We start from the raw sequence: 6,242 nt of genomic DNA, 5'->3' as shown, positions 1-6,242 counted from the left end.
TTGTGGCTAGCTTCTAAATACAAGCACTTAAAATGCCAGCAGCTCTGTGAGCTTGGCCAAGTGAAATATCGTGAATGCTTGATATGTGTACACAGGGTTGACTGTCACAAGTCAGCTGCAATGACACACCATCAAATAAAAGGTATGATTATGAAGTTTAAAAATATCCCCTTCCCTGTGCCCCCACCCCAGCCCTTAGACAAAGCTATTAAAAACCAATGTACTTAGAACAGCTGTGATTATTTCACATATGGGTTGGCAACATAAGTTCTTGATCTCAAATACTGATAATCCTGAATGGCAACTTATGGTATTGCAGACCTCATTTATGAAATACTATTTGCATTAAAATGAATGTGCTGAGTGGAGCTGATGAATATCAGAAAGCTCAAACAAATCTGGAAGACCCCATAGTGATACGGTACTGTCCAAATTATTTTTCTAATCCTTGTCATCCACTGACATCAATCATGTTGATGATGGAGCTGCATTTTTGTCTGCTCCCCTGCCACCCCAGTGCAGGTATGGGAGGGTAGAAGCTGGTTGTTTCACCAAGCATTTTAACAGCCATAGTGTGATAGGTAACTGTGTTACCACCAGCTGTATAAGGTCGTGAGGCAGGCAGCAAAACAACCTGTCAAATGGTGTTTGTTTCAGCCTTTGTTTATTTACTTGTTTATTTAAGGGCTTCGTTGATCCTTGGGGGCTTCTTTCACTTGGAGAAAGGGAGAAGGCAACTTGAAATTTATGTCTCTGTGCTTGCAGGTAGAAATAATTGTTGTATTAGAAGATGGCACTGAGTTGGTGCTCTGAGTTATGGGTTCCCCCAGTTCATCCTGTTGTTGGTTTGTTCCTGTGGTAGGTTGCAGCAGTCATGAATGAACAGACCTGGTGCTAGTCAAAATATTGGGATACTGACTGTGGAAGTGGACAGAAATGAGGTCTTGCAAAGTGATGCAACAAGCCCAGCATCAACTTCTTGTGCCTGTGGTGTTTTTCAGGACCTGCTGGGCCATCGGTAGGGTTTCTACGTTTTCCCAGCTCTGAGGAAGCTGAAGGTTTTGATACTGCTCTCCTTCTGGCCTAGACCAATCAATCATGGATACACACTGAACCTGTCTTGAGCATGTCTTGAGGCTCATCCTATTTTATTGGAACGTTACCCTTTTACAAGGCAGTGTTCCATGTGGGATAATGTTTCTTGCCTAATTTCTCCCACTAGTCTTACTTGGCATCCCTTGATCAGGATATTGACTGACCTGTCCAGTCAGAAGAAAATCTTGCTAGTAATCTTGGCCTCCTTTTCTACTCAAATGGAGAAAATCCAAAACTGCCACCGTGCCCACCTCAATGTCTCTTTCAGGTTCCTGTGCTATTTACTGCATGAGATGAGTCAATGCTTGAAATGCAGTCAAAATTCCCAGATTTGCAGCCTTGATGGCTGTCAGATAGACTTTTAATCAGGTGTTTGAAAACTGGGCAGGTGCTTGGAATGCAGTATAGCTGGGGAAACTTAGAGCTAGTGTTCATCCAGAACAAAGTAAAAGATGTAATTTAACATAGACAAATTTCACCCGCTCATGTCCTCATGCAAAACAATAGTGTCATCTCTTTTGTGTCACTTCCTCCCTAGGGTGCCTGTCAACTGCCCCCTGCATCCTCACTGCCCAGCACCTTGTTGTGGCTTGAAGAAACTGTGTGTTTCATATGGCCATCACTCTACGAAATAAATTGCTTTCAGAAATGTCATCTAAAAGCTGGGGTTTTAACTACTGCTCTTAACTGTCCTTATTTCACAGCTAAAAATGCCTTAATGGAAACAAAAAGTTAAATACATTTTTTTCAAAAGAAGAGGGAATTGAAATGCCATCTGCACTACTTCTGGTTCCCATTCAGCTCCTTAAAATGAATGTCAAATTAACAGCAGCACTTCCCCCTCCTTGCTTCCTTCTCCATCTCATAGCTTGCTCTAAGGTTCAGCCAGAATCCTTGGGAAAGTAGAGAACATCACCTTTGCAAAAACTTCAGCAAGACTTGGTGTTTTTCTTGTTGTTGTTTGTTTCCTCCCATCCCCCCATGCTCATTCTCTATAGCTGTTGCAGCTTCCCCACAGTGTTCCTGGGGTCTTATCTTTCCTTCCCTGCAGGCAGATTGCTGCTGGTGTGGGGAGGCTGGGCAGAAAATCCTGCTGGTTTCTGCTGTGGCACTGCTTGTAGCTTCTGGTCACAGGCACCACTGGCCAAGGGCACTGGCCATCCCCTGGCATTTGTCTCCAAGTCTTTACCTCATCTCCCAGATATTCCCCTACTTCCCAGGTGTCTCCTCCAGCCAGTATCTTTTCCCTCTGCTCGGGCCCCCTTCTTCTCTCAGATACCCACATCTCTTGGCACCAGCTCTTCTTTCTGGTAACTGAGCCTCTGGGTTCTCCAGTCCAAATAGTCTACATGCTGAAGCAGAGGGAATAATGAGCCTATAAACTCGTGGGTCTGTCTCATGTCTCTCACAGTTGGAGGATTCAGGATATGCTGCTTCCACTAGGTCCAGGTGTTATGAAATTCCAAGCAGCCCATTACTGATTGCAGCTTGCAAGCAGCAGGCTCCTGCTTGGGAGTACAGGAGTTCAATTTCAGACACTCACCCATGTGCATACACACATTATCTGCTGCCTGGTAGTGCCCACAATTTCAGCTGTATTTTTCATCGACTGCAGGTGTCTGACTCTTCCACGTGTGCCATGAGGGATGTGAACTTCTCCCTTGGACTAGGCATCACAAAGAACAGAGCCTCACATTCAAGGGCATATTTTTGCTTGTTTAATGATCTGTGTTATATACATGGGTTTGCATAGGGAAGATGTTTTTAAACTGGAGGTAGAGTGCCAGTGTAGGACAAATTATTCCTGTTGAGGTAGTCTGGCTCTGTTTAGAGGAAATCCAGTTACAATGTGCTTGTTTCTCAGCACAGCGCTTTTCAAACTGCAGATTGCAAGGCTGACACAAAGACAATTCCTCATGTTAGTGCATGGTGTAGAGTCCTGGCTAGTTAAGATTTCAGCTTGTACCTTTATGGAATTATAGTAATAGCTAAAACTTTTCCAAATGCTTTAATGTCTATTCTCCCTTTTGAATGAAAGCCTCGAATGTAAATTTTTTTCTGATTAATTTGGGGACAGGGTAGGGAAAATATTTTGATGTGACTGGAGAGCTACTGGTGTCTCTGCTGCTCTTAAGGTGGAGGCTTTCTTTCTTTCTACTTTTTTTCCTCTTTAGGAAAAGGCTTAAATCAGTTCAAAAGGGAGAGTGAAGCTCTGATTTCTCATATGGAGACTTGTTTCATAGCCGGTTTCCTATGACAGGAAATGCTGTGCCCCAGCTCTCATGTAGCTTGGTCTGGGCTCTGCGATCAGCATCTTCCCAGCAAAGCAAACCTGTTTAGGAAATTTTTAGATAGCAATTTGGTCTTCAGTGTAGCAGAGGCTCATCTGTTAATTGCTTTGAAGGTTAAAGTCAAGACCTTGAACTGGCATCTGAAACTGACTGTAGAGATAAGCCCTAGCCGTGAACTTCTGTCATTTCCTTTGCAAAGCCTTTGGTGTTTAGAGGATAATAGATAAGCAGGATATCCAGGACAGCATCTAACTGATGTAAAAGTTTTTTTTTTTTTTTTTTTTTTTTTTTTTTTTTTTTTTTTTTTATGGAGGCCTAAATTGTTTCAGGAGCAAAATCAGTCCTCTCTGGGGCTGTTATCCAGGGATTTTTCCAGAGAAGGTGTCAGTGAAGAAAATGAGTGGACATAAGGCCAGGTAGTCACACAGAAGTGACAGTGAGTCAGTCAAATACTGGTAACATCTACTGTGCAAATAATAGCCACTTCAGTTTGCTATTTGAATTGATATGTTTTCTTTAAGTTGAATTGAAAGAAATATTTTCCTAACATATGGTGTTGAGGTTTCTTTTTTTGATGAAAGAATGCTCTTTTTGTGTCTTGTGGTCCTGCACTACCCATCCTTCTTCGCTTCCTCCCCACACAAACCCAGCTTGGATTGAGTCGAAATCTTTTGCTTAATGAAGCGAATCATCATATTCTGAGATTGTTTAAACATTTTGTCGTAACACTTTTTTCCAGGCAGTTTTCATTTCAAGACTCCTTTTTCTGTGGTAAGAATGCTGAGGGAAAATGCTTCTGGCAAGTTAAACAATTTGTTTAGAGATGTTTAGAAATAACCGAATTCCCTAGTAGTTTTGGTTCTGTTGCTCAATGTCATTCTTCATCAAGTGAATCTCCATTAGTCGAGTATGATGCAAACAAATAGGGATGTTTTCTCAGAGACACAGTAGTGCAAGCACATTGGAGGCTGAATTGAATACAATGTCTGAGTGCACCCTGCTGATGGCATTTGTTTTTATGGTGTTTGGGAGCAGTGCCCAAGGAATAGCTGATGTATTTGGTCAACTAATAAGACAAAGTGGCAGACAGTCCATGCACTGTAGAGCTTGTAGCACATTGTTAAATGGGAAAAACTTGTGATGTATAACCAGCATGCTAACAGCAGTGCTGCTGCTGTTAACGTTTCTTCTGAAGGAGATAACAATAACTGATATAATTAGTAGAGGAGAAACTTCAGAGGAGAAAGAATATATGCCATTGAACTTAAAGGGTGAGGGAGATGGGGGTGAGAGTGGAGAATGAATGTGTGATTGGTGAATCTAAAATGGAAGTGAATTGAACATACTGCATGGCAGGTAATGGGAGATCAAAAGGAAAAACGTCTTGTATGTTCTTAAACCAAAAAAGACTGGCTCTACTTTGACGGCTTCTGCTTCTTTGTGGTTTCTCCATATATTTTTCTTAGAATAACTTCAAGAAAGACAATCCTTTCCTGTTAACACTGTTTGAGGTAGTCCAGCATGGGATATTGTTTACCTGCTCTTATGGACTCAGGTAATGCAGTCTTGTCCTGGTTTCAGTTAGGACAGTGTTAATTTTCCTCCTAGTAGCTGGTACAGTGCTATGTCCTGGATTAGGATGAGAAGAGTGCTGATAACATGCTGATGTTTTAATTGTTGTAGAGCAGTGCTTACACCAAGCCAAGGACTTTTCAGCTTCTTACTCTGTCCTGCCAGCAGGCAGGCTTGGGGTGCAGCAGGAGCTGGGAGGGGACAGACCCAGGACAGCTGACCCAAACTGGCCAAAGGGGTATTCCATACCATCTGACGTCATGCTAAACAATATATAGGGGTGGCTGGCCGGGGTGGGGGGGCCGGCTGCTCGGGAATAGGCTGGGCATCGGTCAGCGGGTGGTGAGCAATTGCATTGTGCATCACTTGTTTCATACACATTATTAGTAGAAGTACTATTATCATTATTATTATTTTCCTGCCTTAATGAACTGTCTTTATCTCAACTCACAGGCTTCACTTTCCCGTTTCTCTCCCCCATCCCAGAGTGGGAGGGGGGAGGGTGAGCGAACGGCTGTGTGGTGTTTAGCTGCCAGCCGGGTTAAACCACAAGTCTGTCCTCTTACATTGCCTGGCCTGGAACATCAAACAGTGCCATCCTTCTTGGTGCTTTCCAGCTGGTGTTATGTTACAGGGGATTGTGGATGGGTAACTAAAAGTACCTAGTAGCATTTATGAGCTGAGGAAAGTATAGGAGTCCAAGGCAAAATGCTTCAGGCAGCCACGGGCCCTTCCAACCTGCTGCAGAGAGAGAAGGTATTAAAGAGATGTGGTAACAGGGATGAGACCTTTGAGTTCCATTTCACATCGTGAGGGTGCCCGGAGAATGAAGAAAAAAGCCATTTTTCCCCCTCTCCCTCCCTTTTTTTCCCCTTTTATAGGAGTGAAAATGGGGGAAGTAAGAAAAAGAACTCAAGTTTCAGAGCTCAGCTGCTGTGGAGCTTGCTGAAAATGATGCTGGGAGAGATCAGTGTGCCCCTCTTGCCCAGTGAGCAGAAGCCTCCCTCCTTTCCCTCTCCCTCCCCTGCCCCCCTCGCTCCCACTGTTTATTGTGCTATATAAAGTGGATGTTGTTCTCTATACCTCTTCTCAGCCCTGCAGCTGGTGCTCTATTTTGAGAAGCAAGATGATGAAAAGAGGATCCTATGATTTGGTTTGAATTGCAGCCGCTCTTACCAGCTCAACTGGGGCTCTCCAACACAGGAATGGTGCCTTCCTTCTCTCTCTTTTATTAGAAATAAATATACCGCTCCTGTAGGTAATGGCTATCCTATGATGTGTGAG

General features: G+C 43.4%; 1 long non-coding RNA gene across 1 annotated transcript in view; it reads left to right on the top strand.

The window, feature by feature from the left end:
* Window positions 1–5,742: 5,742 nt before the first annotated feature.
* LOC106041831 (uncharacterized) overlaps window positions 5,743–6,242 on the top strand; it is a 108,346-nt gene continuing 107,846 nt past the window's right edge. Inside the window, exon 1 of the long non-coding RNA XR_010829408.1 lies at window positions 5,743–6,216. This is a non-coding gene — a long non-coding RNA (uncharacterized lncRNA). The remainder of the gene's footprint in view (window positions 6,217–6,242) is intronic.

The sequence above is a fragment of the Anser cygnoides genome, chromosome 2 (assembly GCF_040182565.1).
Source record: "Anser cygnoides isolate HZ-2024a breed goose chromosome 2, Taihu_goose_T2T_genome, whole genome shotgun sequence".
Lineage (NCBI taxonomy): Eukaryota > Metazoa > Chordata > Aves > Anseriformes > Anatidae > Anser > Anser cygnoides.
This window is presented reverse-complemented; position numbering and strand designations above follow the sequence as displayed.